The following is a 16670-nucleotide window of genomic DNA, read 5'->3' as shown; positions in this document are numbered from 1 at the left end:
TTTCAAATTATGAAGGAGTAAATGCTACATTCCAGGTTTCAGTACCAAGATGTAGGTAAAAAAGAAGGTAGATAAAAAAGAAAGAGACTAGGAAGAGGCAGGTTGGTTGGGATGTGTGATCGATGGAATATCCAGTTGCCCCAAATACAGGCTACTTCTTCCATTAACGCTGTGTGAAAACATACCCAAAGTATAGTCAATAGCGTTTTTTTTATTTATTTTTATTTTTTTTTTCATCAATTCTTTTTTTTATTTTTTTATTTATTTTTTATTTTTTAATATATGAAATTTACTGTCAAATTGGTTTCCATACAACACCCAGTGCTCATCCCAAAAGGTACCCTCCTCAATACCCATCACCCACCCTGCCCTCCCTCCCACCCCCCATCAACCCTCAGTTTGTTCTCAGTTTTTAACAGTCTCTTATGCTTTGGCTCTCTCCCACTCTAACCTCTTCTTTTTTTTTTTTTTCCCTTCCCCTCCCCCATGGGTTTCTGTTACGTTTCTCAGGATCCACATAAGAGTGAAACCATATGGTATCTGTCTTTCTCTGTATGGCTTATTTCACTTAGCATCACACTCTCCAGTTCCATCCACGTTGCTACAAAAGGCCATATTTCATTTTTTCTCATTGCCACGTAGTATTCCATTGTGTATATAAACCACAATTTCTTTATCCATTCATCAGTTGATGGACATTTAGGCTCTTTCCATAATTTGGCTATTGTTGAGAGTGCTGCTATAAACATTGGGGTACAAGTGCCCCTGTGCATCAGTACTCCTGTATCCCTTGGATAAATTCCTAGCAGTGCTATTGCTGGGTCATAGGGTAGGTCTATTTTTAATTTTCTGAGGAACCTCCACACTGCTTTCCAGAGCGGCTGCACCAATTTGCATTCCCACCAACAGTGCAAGAGGGTTCCTGTTTCTCCACATCCTCTCCAGCATCTATAGTCTCCTGATTTGTTCATTTTGGCCACTCTGACTGGCGTGAGGTGGTATCTGAGTGTGGTTTTGATTTGTATTTCCCTGATAAGGAGCGACGTTGAACATCTTTTCATGTGCCTGTTGGCCATCCGGATGTCTTCTTTAGAGAAGTGTCTATTCATGTTTTCTGCCCAGTCAATAGCGTTTTTTAATCTCTAACTCACTTTGATCTGTTTTCATTTAATTAAATATAAAAAGTCTACTTCCCACAATTCGGTCTCACTGCCAATGTGGGCAAATATGTACAAGACAGGAAGAGAAATCTTATATTTTATGGTGGTTGTGTTTGTATTGCGCCTACACTTAGAACTAAAATTAAGATCTGTTATTCTCCACAAAATTAATAGTTGGTATGGTGCAGTATTCCCTCCTTCCTGACCTGAGTCTCACCTCTCAATACTTCATTCTTAGTGCTATATAAACATTTCAGGAAAAGAAAGGAGGTAGTTTTTTACTTTCTGTTACACAAGGATGAAAAACAGTAAGTAGAGAAGAAAATAAAAGTTGGAGTTAACTGAACATATTAACACTTTATTTATTTAAAGGGAAACTCAAATTTCTTGCAAAAGATGAAGCCAGATTCAACTTCATAAAATATCTCTAACATGGATGTCTTGTGAGTGAATTTTCGGTACCCATCTCAGCTAAGACTGTGGCTAAAAACAGCATAGGTTGTTTGTTAAAGCATCAGAAATTTAGCGCCAAATTTCAAAAATTACATTCTACCTCCATCCTGGCTTGTTCCCTAAGGCAAACGTCCTATTATTAAGTTACACTTGTTACATTATACTATGTAAAATAAGTATAATTTTTAGTGCAATTTACCACTACCATTTCCATTCATTCATTTCACAAGACATACTAAATACTATGTACCTGATACCATGCTAGGATAGATAGCTTGGGGAATATGAAGAAAGAATAAAGTGTAGTTCTTTCCTTCAACAATATATAAACTGCTATTTTACATAATTTTCATATATACTTACATTATCAAATGTATGAAATGTATGCTGGTCCTATAAACACATCCTGATGACTCAACTAATGGAAACAGCTAACGTGTGATTCTTCAGCCTGACCACATCAATGGTGGTAACCAAATATAACGCTATAGTGGCTGATCATACTCTCAGCCTTCTAAGAGAATGACCAAAGAGGGAGGGGGTTGTTAAAATAAAAAACAAATGGAGACCAGCCTTAAAAATGGCCTGAGCAGGGGCACCTGGGTGGCTCAGTTGGTTAAGCGTCTGACTTCGGCTCAGGTCATGATCTCACAGTCTGTGAGTTCGAGCCCCACATCGGGCTCTGTGCTGACAGCTCAGAGCCTGGAGCCTGCTTCGGATTCTGTGTCTCCCTCTCTCTCTGCCTCTCCCCAACTCACTCTCTCTCAAAAATAAATAAAACTTCAAAAAAAAAATGGCCTGAGCAGACATAACCAGTTTAGTCATACAAACAAAGCTTAATTTAGCTTATTTTGCAAGGCTGACTTGACCTGGGTCATTTCTTGTTTATGTCTCTGGAAATTATAAGCAAAACTTGAACCTTTCCCAAGGTTGCTATGAGGTAACCACTGACCAATTCCCCATCATTTAAGGAAATTCTGATATTATAACCAATAATTGTGAAGAGTAAGAAGTCACCGTTTCCTCACTATTTAGGCTGCTTTATAATAATATACCCCTGAGCCTTGTTCCATGTTTTGGGGTGAGTGCTCTGGTTTGCATATTGTCTTTTTGGTGTGTGCACAATAAACTTTTACCAGTTACTACTTTGGTGATTCATTGTGGATTTTTTTCCAGTTGTTTATGAACTTTTCACACTCCAGATTTCTCAGTGAGTGCAAAATCAATATTCTTAGGCATGAATATGGGCTATGTGATTTCTCAAGATCCTTCATTTTTTAAAGAGCTAGTCTGTCCCCACTTAAAGATAGCTAATATGTTCCATGACATTCTTTCATAAAGCACTGTAAATATCCTTCCCACTTAAAAATCATTACCTTAACCTTATCAGGAAAGAGCAAATGTTTTTAAAGCAGTTAGCACAATTTCTGGCACATGTAATAAACACTCACTGTTAGTCCCCCTTTTCATTCCATCAGTTTTACCATGGTTCACTAGCACACCAAAATTTGTTCTTATGAGAATTTCTGTTTCTCAGCTCTAAAATAATGGTAGTGGAAGGATTCTCCAAATGTTATTGATCAGCGTTATGTATCGATCAGTATTATGGGATAAACAAAACAAAGCAGGTCTCTTTACTGCAGGACTTCTCAGAATCCTCAATATGTTGATGTGCATTGAGACTCCTAGATGGAAACGCAGTGTGAAATATTTTGGACAGCCTGTTTTGACCATGAAACCATGTGTTTACTCATCATCTCAGGGGACCAATGCTCCAGCTGGAATAATGTTGGGAAATTCTGTTCTTATGGTTAAAAGCAGCTGAATCACCTATGAGTTCACCTGCTTTCACAAGTCTGTTTCTTTACTCTTGTGTTTTGTCTCTATCCCTCCAGACCCAATGAGTCCATTTTCTGTCTCTTGTACCCATTCTCTCATTTTCTGTCTGTTAAGATCCGTGGGGTATTAATCCTCAAAGACTCAAGTGAAGAAATGCTTCAGGAGTTAAAACAGAATAAAGCAGGTTATTCAAAAAGTTATCATTGACCATAATCTTCTTACTCATTAGAGGAAGACCACTTAACAAATATGAAGAACCTGGGGAAGGCCTACAAAGCTAGGGGGAAGGAAATGGAACGGGAGTTAGGACATAGAGGAACGGGTATGGCAATTATGTGCTCAACCTAGACAACACCAAGCCCTAAGGTGTAGGTGTCTTAACTGTCTGCAAGATAGTATTGATTTTTCTTTATGTTTAAGCACTGTGCTAAATGCTTTTCATGTATTATGTCACCTAATCTTCACCATACCCCTAGAAGGTGCAAAGTGTTACCATCCTCGTTTTACAGATGGGGTGATTGAAGTTTGGAAGGATTAAGAACTTTCCTGAATTCTCAACACCAGTAAGTGAAAGAGCCAGAATTCAAAATGAAGTAGTTTGACTCTAGAATCTGTTTCTCAATCAGTATACTGACCTCAGCACTTCAGAGAGGAGAGGCGATAGAAAGTGGTTGTTTTTTTTGTTTTGTTTTTTTTTGTTTTTTGTTTTTTGTCTTTTGGGTTTTTTTACAGCATAAAAGGATTAAATCTATTGGCTTAGAATTACACAGGTGAAAGTTCCATAAAACCTGGATAAGGTCTTGGAAATTACAAAAAATCTTCTAAGACCCTGAGATTTTCTGATTTGGAATCAGAAGCTTCATTCTTTCTAAATAAATACAATGCTGTTACATATAGAACTGAAAATTTACAGCCCAAACTCAAGCTTAATTTTGCTTAGCCAATGGACCAAAATAATAAAACATTTCTCTAAGAAGGGAAATACCTGTTCTCTAACAGTGTTCATAAATCTGCCTTTAGCATAAATGTTGCAAACAACATTAAAGAAAGACATCTGGAGTAGAGCCAAATCTTGGAAAAACCACTTTAGCTTTGTGCTTCACATCATATTTATAAAAAGTAGGCTATGACCTTCCAAGGAAACTGTTAAAGGACCATTTTGGCCTCGTATCTTTTCTTATTCTCCATCTCCAGTCTTCTTAATTGCATTTTCACATGAACTCTGTGGGTATTAAATGAAGTTGTGTCCATTCAATATTTCTATTCAATCTTCTCAGAAAATTGGTTCTGTTTTCTCTGGGCAATCCATAGGCATTTTCTGATGTATTTCTGTAACATTCTGATGATGAATTTACCCAGCCATTTTTCTTAGGGGATGCTTCCACTATTTTATTTTTAACATAAAATGTTCCAGAGTCATCTGAATCCATCACACTATTTTAAAAAAACTTAGTTGTCACTGTTGTCAAGGCTGGAGGAACCCAATGGAGAAAACCATGGTCCGTTTTCTCTAGCCGTTGCTGCCTGCCTGCTAAGTGTTAAACATCTGACTTTCAGTCACTTTACAATAAAATATTTCCAGTACGTGTCCCTACCGGCTGAAAGCCAAAGACTACCATTTCCTTGGCTTTTCAATCTTGACAGAGATATGTGCATATGTCTGACCTAGTAAAGATGTGTGGCACTGTGTGATCCTGGGCTCAGGGTGTCTCCTCAGGTCACTCCATTATTTTCCTTTTTTCACTCTCAGTGGTAACCCTTTTAAACTGTACCTTTCAGTGTTCCATCCGCTGAGGAAATTGAGCTTCTGTTGAATCCGATGATTGAAAGGGTACTTTTAAGAGGATTAGTGCTGATAGACAAGAAGGTGAAAATGATTTCTTCTTTCTTTTCTATACTCCCAGGTTAGCTCTTCAAATGAAGTTATGGATTGGCATAAAAATTATCCAGCAAGTAAATTCAAAAAGTAGGAAGATTAGCTATTCCATTTGAAAAGAAACAATATAATCACAATATGTTTAGTAAACTTTTATTCACATGAAAACTTCAGGGTAGATGAAGGGGTTTAATGACCCAACACCATGTGGTAAATTATTTTCATTATAAATTTGAAACTTCAGAATGTAATTTTTAAGTGGGGGACAAGAAAGAAGAGAGGACATATTTATAAACTACTAAGAAAATACCAGCTATGGAGATGACTGGCCAAAATCACATCTGGCCGAAGCATGTGTGGAGCTCATGTATAGTTCTCATAGCATGGTTATTTCCTAGGGCATCTCATTAGACACAGCCCATTTCTTGTTCATTCTTTAAGTCTACAGTCCCATTTGGTTCGGCACCAAGGAGAATTAACTCATTGACACAAGAGCATAGAATTGTACATGATTGCATTAACAGCTGGTACAAACAAAATAAACCTGGCAATTTTAATCAGAGAATATTTGAGAATCTGTTTTGAGCAGGAGTTTCTTTTTAGAGGAACTGTTGATGCTTTTGAAGAGCGGCAATGAGCCCCTGAAAAGCTGAAACTCTGATTATGCCAAGTCGGATTGCACACTGGGCCACAGTTTCCTCTCATGCTCTGTTCCCAGGATTTCTACACTGACCTACGCGAAAGCAAGGATCATAAGAGAGCTGGGTCCCATCCCACTGTTGGATGAGTGCAGAGTTCAGTGTCCACAGACCATTTGAACCTGGCCCTCATTGTGATGCATTTCAGCAAAGGCATTGTTTGCAAACAGGAAGAACTGCAATTTTGTGTCACCTAAAGATAAAAGAAGTATGGTGTTTCACGTCCCAGCCATGAGGCAGACAATCATTGCTATTGAACCAGGCAGAGCTCATGGGGAAGAGCAAAGAACTGGGGCTAGAAATACATTTTTTATTCCAAACTTAGTAAGTGGTCTCAAGCAGGGCATTTTGCTTTACCGAGCCTTACTTTCCTGCAGTGCAATGACAGGCCTCTATCACTTCACATATGCTTCTGCTTCTCTAGTGAATTATATGTAAATTCAATGATGAAATGGCTGTGCTTCAAATTCCTACCAAAATTTGGGTATTTTAGCTGTATTTCCCATAATTAACCCTAGTGGGATTAGGACTGACAGTCTATAGTAGAAACGACATATATCACCAAAATAGTTTTTGAGTAATGGCCGTTTTCTTTTTTCTCTGTCCATTCAAATGTTCCAAAAGTCACAGGAAAAAGCATGGCTTGGAAGGTTCTTGTCTCCTTTATTCTGTTCAATGCATGGCCATTAAGGGGAGCTTTTTGTTTAATTGCTCAGAGCTTGTTGTTAATACTGAAGTAAATGAATATGCGGCAGAATAAATTTTTAAAATCAAATAAAATCTTAACAAATTACACTGTGAGCAAATCTTTGAAAGAATGATTGGAGCAACAATACATTTAGTTTTTCTTCCTTAGTTCACATAGTTTGGGGATGAAAATTTAATTCCATGGAAAGTTGGGGACACATTTTTTGAAGATTTGTGTTTTGCAAGAATCATTATTTTTTCTTACTGTCTTGTCCTTGTTTTTCTTACATTTTTTGCTCCTCTTAATCAGAGTTTCTTTGAGTTGAATAAGTAAGGAGTATATCCAGATTTGGGGGGTATTCGTGTTTCAGTTTTTTAATAAAATTAATAAAGTCTAGCTGGCCAAACTATTGGCATCTAACACAATTTGCCTACAATCAGATTGGGCCACTAGCTGACTAGGTGACTCCAGTTTACATTAATGTTTTCAGAGGACTTATTGTTTCATTTTCTAGAGCATCTGTTGGAGATACCTTTTAGGATCTCAACATAAATTCAATTATGAAGTTTAGATGTTTATCTCTTGTGAAAATTTTCCTAAATGAAATAGATTACGTTGGGAAGTGGAAGAAAGGAAATCCATATATATTACATCCACAATGAATATCTGCTATAGACTAGAACAATGGCTCTTAAATCTGGCTATCAATATCTCCTAGAAAAAGTTTTAAAACCGATATTCTCACACCCACCCCATTGATATACTGAATCATTATTGGTAGGGTGGAAAAATGCATATTTTAAAAAATCTAAAGCATTTTAGGGGCTCCTGGGTAGCTCAGTCAGTTAAGCATCTGACTTTGGCTCAGGTCATCATCTCTCGGTTCATGAGTTTGAGCCCCAGGTTGGGCTCTGTGCTGACAGCTCAGAGCCTGCTGCCTGCTGCAGATTCTGTGTCTCCCTCTCTCTGCCCTTCCCCCGCTTACACTCTGTCTCTCTCTGTCTCTCAAAAATAAATAAACATTAAAAAAATCTAAAGCATTTCATTTGAAATCAGGAACAAACAAAAAATACTTATAATCTGTGAAGTTTTGGAACTGGACTAGAATATTCCAAAATAGTTAATAACTGGGTAATCATACCAGTAAATGAGAAAGAATGATTATATAATAAAAGTGTTTTAACCTTGCAACTTTGAGCTAATTTAACTCTGTGAAATTATGTTTTGTATTGATGACTCCCAAATCTAAAATTTAACCTCTGTTTTACAAATTACTTTATTCATTCAGTGAGTATTGTGTAAGGCTGAAGAAGATACAATGACAAATAAAATCTTTGACCTTACACTCCTTAAATGATTAATATGCCAATCCATCATGAATTTAAAACAGCCCTAAGACTAAATCATTAGTCTTAATTCATAAGGAAGAAATCAAAGCATTTCTTTCTACTTTGTACTTTCTTCACAGTGTGTTAGGCAAAGGAGCAATTTATTTAAAAGGGAAACAGAAAGTAAACAAAAACAAAAACAAAAACAAAAAACAAAACTGAAGGTATAAAACTCATCCAGTTTTTGTTTCCCAAACTTTTCTATACATTTATATGGTTATCTTTAACTTTCCTTCAAACCTTTTATAACCATATTTATAATACATATATACTATATCTTTATTACAGGAAAACCCCTTACCTCTAATGGTTTAGAAGAAATAACTTGTCTTTTAACAAAATCTAATCAAGGCTAGAATTTCTTCAATTTGTCTCCCTTCATATAGGTTCTGTTTTTTAGCTAATCACTATGTATATACACAGGATTCTGATTCCATACTCAATAATCTGTGAATCAGCAGCATGTGATACTGGGTTTGACCTTCTATAACTCTCCTATACCAAATACGGTCCAATCTAAAAAGCATTATTTAACAAATCTTAAGAACACCTAACTAATATAAATAGATCATTGTAAGTGCAAATGGAAAATAAAACAGTGTTCAGTAGAAGAAAAAATAAATTCTGATTTGGGAATCTGATTTGGGAATTTCAGAATCAGATTTATACAATCTGAATTATGGGTGAGACCTTCAACTAGTGAGTGTAGTGTGGGACTGGGAGGAAGGCAAGGGGCTGATTCAAGCAGAGACAGCCTGAGCAAGAGCATGTAGGCTCCTTATGATCCTGGCTCATAAGGAGACAGAACTATCTAATCTGGAAAATTAATAAGTGTTTCTCATAGGAAGTGATATCTGAGCTAAGACTTAAAACAAAGGGTGGGGGTTACCTAGACAAAAGAGGAGTGGAGGTATGGTGGAGAGTGAAGAGTGAGTTCTTGGGCAAACGTCCAAAAGAAAACTGGTCAGTACCAGATAAGAGTGCTCAGGACCAAAGACATAGATTTGTGAATAACACTCTTCAGAGAGAATCTTTGAAAGCAAAACACCACTCACTAAAGAGCAGTGTGGTGAATGAGAATTGGAAAGAGTTAAGGACAAAAATGGAGGGATGAGCCTGCACTTGTGCAATGGCTGGACAATGAAAAGCCCACACCATAGAAACAGAAATAGACAGGAGAAGAAATTACACAAGCCAAACCAGAAGAGTTTTACTAAGAAGCACACATGACAATCAAATGCAATGCATTATCCTCAATTTGGGACAATTTGAAGACATTTGTAAATGAACAACAGAGCATAAAATATTGTGTCAATGTGAAATTCACTGGGCGTATAATTGGATTACAGCAATAGAAGAAAGCATCCTTATCATTAGTATATCTGTTGAAATGCTGAGGGTGAAAATGCATGATGTTCACAACTTATTTTGAAATGATATAAGAAAAAGTAAATATATGCAAATACATACTAAGAGATAAAGGAAATGTAACAAAATTTTTAAATTGGTAAAGTCTATATGGGTATTCATTCTGTACTGTTCTTTTAAATTTTCTGTGTGGAGTTTCAAACTTAAAAGTTAAGGAAGAAGAGTTAATATAGTTAATAATAAAAAGTTAAGGAAAAAGAAAATGACTTACTAAACTGTTTAGTTTTATTAAACTAAAAAAATAAAAAACTCAAACTCTGAAAGCAATCAGAAGGTCAATCAATGAGGGTTATTTTAAATAAATACATCTATAAACGGAATACTCTATAGCAAAAGCATCAGAACAACATCTATATACTAATATAGAAAAGTAACCAAGTAATAAAAACAAGATGCAGAACAATGAGTGTAGTAGGCCACTAATGAGGTAACAAAGGGACAAAATATGAATATATAGTTGTATTTGTTTAGATAACATAAAGAAATTAGACATATAATAAAAAACTAATAACAATGGTTACTTTTGGCATGATGGAAGGGAATCAGGTAGGTGAAAAGAGAAATATTTTATTACAGGTTTTTCTACGTTCCTTTAATATTTTTTTTTGACAATGGAAATATATTGGCCAAAAAGTAAATTAAATACATTAAAAAACAAAGAAATGCAATTCGCCAAAAAAACAAAAGAGAAAAACCATATGATAATCTCAATAAATACAAAAAGAGGCATCAATAAAATTCAGTGTCTATCCATGATTTTAAAAAGAAAATAAGAAATGTAACAAAGGACAGATGTAAAAACCAAACCAAAATTAAAAAAAAAAAAAACTAAAAACTTAAGAAACACTATACTTAATGGTAAAGCATTTGAAGCCTTCTATTTAAAGCCAGGAATAAAACAAAAATGTCCTCTATCACTGCTGCTAGTCTCCATTTTACTGAAGGTCTTATCCAATGAAAGAAAGAAAGAGAGAGAGAAAGAAAGAAAGAAAGAGAGAAAGATTATTGACGTTATTTGTAGATTATGATTTTCTACATACCAAAACCAAGAGAATCTAGAAAAACAATTTAAATCAATAAGAGTTCATTAAAGTTGCTGTATATAAGAACAATATAAGAAAATTAGTAACATTCCTATATACCAACAATAATTAATTTTATATTCAGTTAGAAGATACAGATCTTCTAATAAAGATCCAATTTATAACAGCAACAAAAATTATGAAGTACTCATTTGTTCATTTAATCAACAAACATTTATTTGGCAGGCCTGTTCCATGTAAGGCATTCCCCTAAATACTTCATCTAAGCCAGGGAAATCAGTAATGGGCTGGCAGGGGAACTCCAATGTTAGTGATAGTGGTGGTGCACCACTATTTTATTCTGTTTATAACCAATAAACATGAAAAATCAGTAATTATCTAGTTTGTAATAAAGTGATGAAGTTGTAGAATAAAGACAAGTAGAGCTGGCAGGTGACATTTCACTCCCCAACCCACCCTCCAGCATAAACAAAGGCTGCTGGCAGGAACCAGCATGCACCCACACTACTTACCTAACTTTCTTGCACCAAGTTGTCCTCCCCATCCCTGCACCTCAGGCTTCAGCAGATCTGCCCTTCCCAGCCATGTTCCCCTGAGTCCCAGCACTGCAGGTTCCTCCCTTAGAAGACCAGCACCAACCCTACCAACACCATATCTCCTGACCCACATGTTTTCTTTTTAATGTTTATTTATTTTTGAGAGAGAGAGAGAGAAAAAAAAAACAGGAGGGGGCAGAGAGAGGGAAATAGAGGATCCAAAGCAGGCTCTGCACTGACAGCAGAGAGCCCAATGTAGAGCCCAAATCCACAAACTATGAGATCATGACCTGAGCCAAAGTCAGACATTCAACCGAATGACCCACTCAGGTGCCCCTGACCCACATGTTTTATGAGACCTCAGTCTGGACAGCAGAAAGGGTAGTTCTTGTTTGGCAAGCAACCACTGCACATCTTGCTGCCAATAATTGGCAAAGACAGCTGATGTAGACAACTGAACTGAAGAAAAGAGGCCAAGACCCAACAGCAGAGCACATGCAACATATATAGGAGACACTCTCTAAAGTGCCAGCATCTGGGGAAAGGGGACACTGTACTGCAGGGCACTATAGGACCTCTTCTTCATAAGGCTATTATCATCAAGTGCAACAGAAGTAACTTACTTTCCTAAAATGCAGAAACAGACACACAAAGTCAGACAAAATGAGGAAACAGAGAAACATCTCCCAAATGAAAGAAAAGGACCAAATCACAGCAAGAGACCAACACAAAATAGATATAAGTAATATGCCTGAAAGATAATTTAAAGTAATGATCATAAAGAACCGTATGATCCTGTCAATTGATGCAGAAAAGGCATTTGACAAAATTCAGCATCCTTTCTTAATAAAAACCCTCGAGAAAGTGAGGATAGAAGGCACATACTTAAACATCATAAAAGCCATTTATGAAAAGCCCACAGCTAATATCATCCTCAATGGGGAAAAAATGAGAGCTTTCCCCCTGAGATCAGGAACACGACAGGGATGTCCACTCTCACCGCTATTGTTTAACGTAGTGTTGGAAGTTCTAGCATCAGCAATCAGACAACAAAAGGAAATCAAAGGCATCAAAATTGGCAAAGATGAAGTCAAGCTTTCACTTTTCGCAAATGACATGATAGTATACATGGAAAACCCAATAGACTCCACCAAAAGTCTGCTAGAACTGATAAATGAATTCAGCAAAGTCACAGGATACAAAATTAATGTACAGAAATCATTTGCATTCTTATACACTAATAATGAAGCAATAGAAAGACAAATAAAGAAACTGATCCCATTCACAATTGCACCAAGAATCATAAAATACCTAGGAACAAACCTAACCAAATATGCAAAAGATCTGTATGCTGAAAACTATAGAAAGCTTATGAAGGAAATTGAAGATATAAAGAAATGGAAAAACAATCCATGCTCATGGGTTGGAAGAATAAATATTGTTAAAATGTCAATACTACCCAAAGCAATATACACATTCAATGCAATCCCAATCAAAATTGCACCAGCATTCCTCTCGAAGCTAGAACAAGCAATCCTACAATTTGTATGGAACCACAAAAGACCCCGAATAGCCAAAGTAATATTGAGGAAGAAGACCAAAGTGGGAGGCATCACAATCCCAGACTTTAGCCTCCACTACAAAGCTGTAAGCATCAAGACAGCATGGTATTGGCATAAAAACAGACACATAGACCAATGGAATAGAATAGAGACTACAGAATTGGACCCACACAAGTATGGCCAACTAGTCTTTGACAAAGCAGGAAAGAATATTCAATGGAAAAAAGACAGTCTCTTTAACAAATGGTGCTGGGAGAACTGGACAGCAACATGCAGAAGAATGAAACTAGACCACTTTCTTACACCATTCACAAAAATAAACTCAAAACGGATGAAGGACCTGAATGTGAGACAGGAAACCATCAAAACCCTAGAGGAGAAAGCAGGAAAAAACCTCTCTGACCTCAGCCGCAGCAATTTCTTACTTGACACATCTCCAAAGGCAAGGGAATTAAAAGCAAAGATGACTATTGGGACCTCATCAAGATAAAAAGCTTCTGCACTGCAAAGGAAACAATCAACAAAACTAAAAGGCAACTGATGGAATGGGAAAAGATACTTGCAAATGACATATCGGACAAAGGGCTAGTATCCAAAATCTATAAAGAACTCAGCAAATTCCACACCCAAAAAACAAATAAACCAGTGAGGAAATGGGCAGCAGACATGAATAGACACTTCTCTAAAGAAGACATCCAGATGGCCAACAGGCACATGAAAGGATGCTCAACGTCACTCCTCATTAGGGAAATACAAATCAAAACCACACTGAGATATCACCTCATGCTAGTCAGAGTGGCTAAAATGAACAAATCAGAAGACTATAGATGCTGGAGAGCATGTGGAGAAACTGGAACCCTCTTGCACTGTTGGTGGGAATGCAAACTGGTGCAGCCACTCTGGAAAACAGTGTGGAGGTTTCTCAAAAAATTAAAAATAGATCTACCCTATGACCCAGCAATAGCACTGCTAGGAATTTACCCAAGGGATACAGGAGTGCTGATGCATAGGGGCACTTGTACCCCAATGTTTATAGCAGCACTTTCAACAATAGCCAAATTATGGAAAGAGCCTAGATGTCCATCAACTGATGAATGGATAAAGAAATTGTGATTTATATACACAATGGAGTACTACGTGGCCATGAGAAAGAATGCAATATGGCCTTTTGTAGCAACGTGGTTGGAACTGGAGAGTGTTATGCCAAGTGAAATAAGTCATACAGAGAAAGACAGATACCATATGTTTTCACTATTATGTGGATACTGAGAAACTTAACAGAAGACCAGGGGGGAGGGGAAGGGGGAAAAATGTTACAGAGAGAGAAGGAGGCAAACCATAAGAGACTCATAAAAACTAAGAACAAACTGATGGTTGCTGGGGGTGGGAGGGAGGGGAAAGTGGGTGATGGGCATTGAGGAGGACACCTGTTGGGATGAGCACTGGGTGTTGTATGGAAACCAATTTGACAATAAATTTCATATTAAAAAAATAAATAAAGTAATGATCATAAAGATACCCACTGAACTGAAGAAAAGAGTGGAGGACATCAGTGAGACCTTTAACATAGAGATATAAAAGGACCAAAAAGAGATCAGGAACACAAAATGAAATTAAAAATACAGTTGATGGAGGGGTTCCTTGGTGGCTCAGTTGGTTAAGAGTCTTCCTCTTGGTTTCAGCTGAGGTCATGATCTCACAGTTTGTGAGTTCAGGCTTTGCATTGGGCTCTGTGCTGATGGTACAGGGCCTGCTTGGGATTCTCTCTCTCTCCCTCTCTCTGCCCCTCCCCTGCTCATGCACTCTCTAAATAAATAAATAAATAAATAAATAAATAAATAAATAAACTTAACAAAAAAATTACTTAAAAAAAAGTTTAAACAAATACACTTGATGTAATAAATAGCAGGCTAGATGAAGCAGAGGAAAGAATTAATTACCTGGAATACAGAGTAATGGAAAGTAACCAAGCCGAACAAAGGAGAGGAAAGAAAATTATGCAGATAGAGAATAGTCATAGGGAACACAGTGACTCCATCAAGTATAATAACATCCATCATTATAGGGATCTCAGAAAATAAGGAAAGAGATAAGGGGGTAGAATATTTATTTGAAGAAATAATAGCTGAAAACTTTCTTAATCTGGCAAAGGAAATAGATATCCAGATTAGGAGGCACAGAGATCCCAAAAAAAGTTCAACCCAAGTACGTCCACACCCAGACATGTAGTAATTAAAATGGCAAAATGTAGTGATGAAGAAAAAATTATAAAAGCAGTAAGAGAAAAGGAGACAGTTACATACAAGGGAAATCCCCATTAAGCTATCAGCAGATTTTTCAGCAGAAACTTTGCAGGCCAGAAGGCAGTGGCATGATATATTCAAAATGCTGAAAGGGAAAAGTCTGCAGCCAAGAATACTCTATCCAGCAAGGGAATCATTCATAAGGAGAGATAAAGAGTTTCTCAGACAAATAAAAACTAAAGGAATTTATGACCACTAAACCAGCTCTATAAGAAATATTAAAGGGGACTTCATGAGTGGAAAGGAAGACATAAGTAAAAGTGTATATATTAAAAAAAAAGCAGTAAAGCCAAGTATTTCTGTAAAAATCAGTCAAGAGACTAATAAAATAAAAGTGTGTAAAATACAATACTATATACCTAAAATGTGGAAGGGAGAGGAATAAAGAATGGATTCAAACTTAAGCAACTATTAACTTAGTAAAGACTGCTAGATGCAGAAGATGTTATATACAAACCTAATGATAACCACATATCAAAAACCGTAGCAGATATGCAAAGAATAAAGAGAAAGTGATCCAAGTATACCACTTAAGAAAGCCAACAAACCATGAAAGAGAGCAAGAGAAGAAAGGATCAGCGAAAATCTATTGGGGGAAAAAAGTAACAAAATGGCAATGAATACACACCTATCAATAATTACTTTGAATGTAAATGGACTAAATGCTCCAATCAAAAGACATAGGGCAACAGAGTGGATAAAAAAACAAGACCCATGTATATTATGCCTACAAGACACTCATTTCAGACTGAAAGACACCTGTTAATTGAAAGTGTAGGGCTGGAGACACATTTACCATGAAAATTGATGCCAAAAGAAAGCTGGGATAGCAGCCTATATAAGACAAAATAGACCTTAAAATAGACTGTAACAAGAGACAAAGAAGGAAACCATATAATAAGAAAGGTGACAATGCAACAAAAGGATATAGCAATTGCAAATATTATGCACCCAACATGTAAGCACCCAAATACATAAAATTGTTAATAACAAACATAAAGGAACTAATCAATAGTAATACAATAATAATAGGAGACTTTAACACCCACTTACATTGATGAACATATTATCCACACAGAAATCAACAAGTGACTTTGAATGACACATTGGACCAGATGGACTTAACAGACATATTCAGAACATTCCATCCTAAAATAAGAGAATACATATTCTTTTCCAATACACATGGGACATTTTCTAGAATAGATCATGTATAAGGCCCCAAGACAAGTCTCAACAAATTTTAAAAAAATCAGTCACACAATGCATCGTGCATCTTTTCTGACCACAACACCATGAAACTAGAAATCAACCACAAGAAAAAATCTGGAAATACCACAAATACATGGAGGTTAAATAATGTGCTCTTAAACAATGAATGGGTCAACCAAGAAATCAAAGAAGAAATGAAAAACTACATGGTAACACATTAAAATGAAACACAGTACAAAATCTTTGGGATACAGCATAAGTGGTTCTAAGTAAATAGCAACACAGGTTTCCCTCAAGAAGCAAGAAAAATCTCAATGAAAATACCTAACCATACACCTAAAGGAGCTAGAAAAAGAAGAATAAAACACAAACCCAGCAAAAACCAAAAAACAACAACAAAAAACCCCTAAAGTCTAATAATAAAGATAAGAGCAGAAATAAATGATATAGAAATTTAAAAAAAAAACAATAGAATAGAGCAATG

At 36.4% G+C, this 16670-nt stretch overlaps 1 protein-coding gene across 6 annotated transcripts in view; it reads right to left on the bottom strand.

Moving 5' to 3' along the window:
• Window positions 1-16670, bottom strand: part of CCDC141 (coiled-coil domain containing 141) — a 205962-nt gene that overhangs the window by 87516 nt on the left and 101776 nt on the right. The gene's annotated exons all lie outside the window — the stretch shown is intronic.

This window comes from Neofelis nebulosa, chromosome 2 (genome assembly GCF_028018385.1).
Source record: "Neofelis nebulosa isolate mNeoNeb1 chromosome 2, mNeoNeb1.pri, whole genome shotgun sequence".
NCBI lineage: Eukaryota > Metazoa > Chordata > Mammalia > Carnivora > Felidae > Neofelis > Neofelis nebulosa.
The sequence above is the reverse complement of the archived record's forward strand: the minus strand, read 5'-3'. Positions and strand labels throughout refer to the sequence as shown.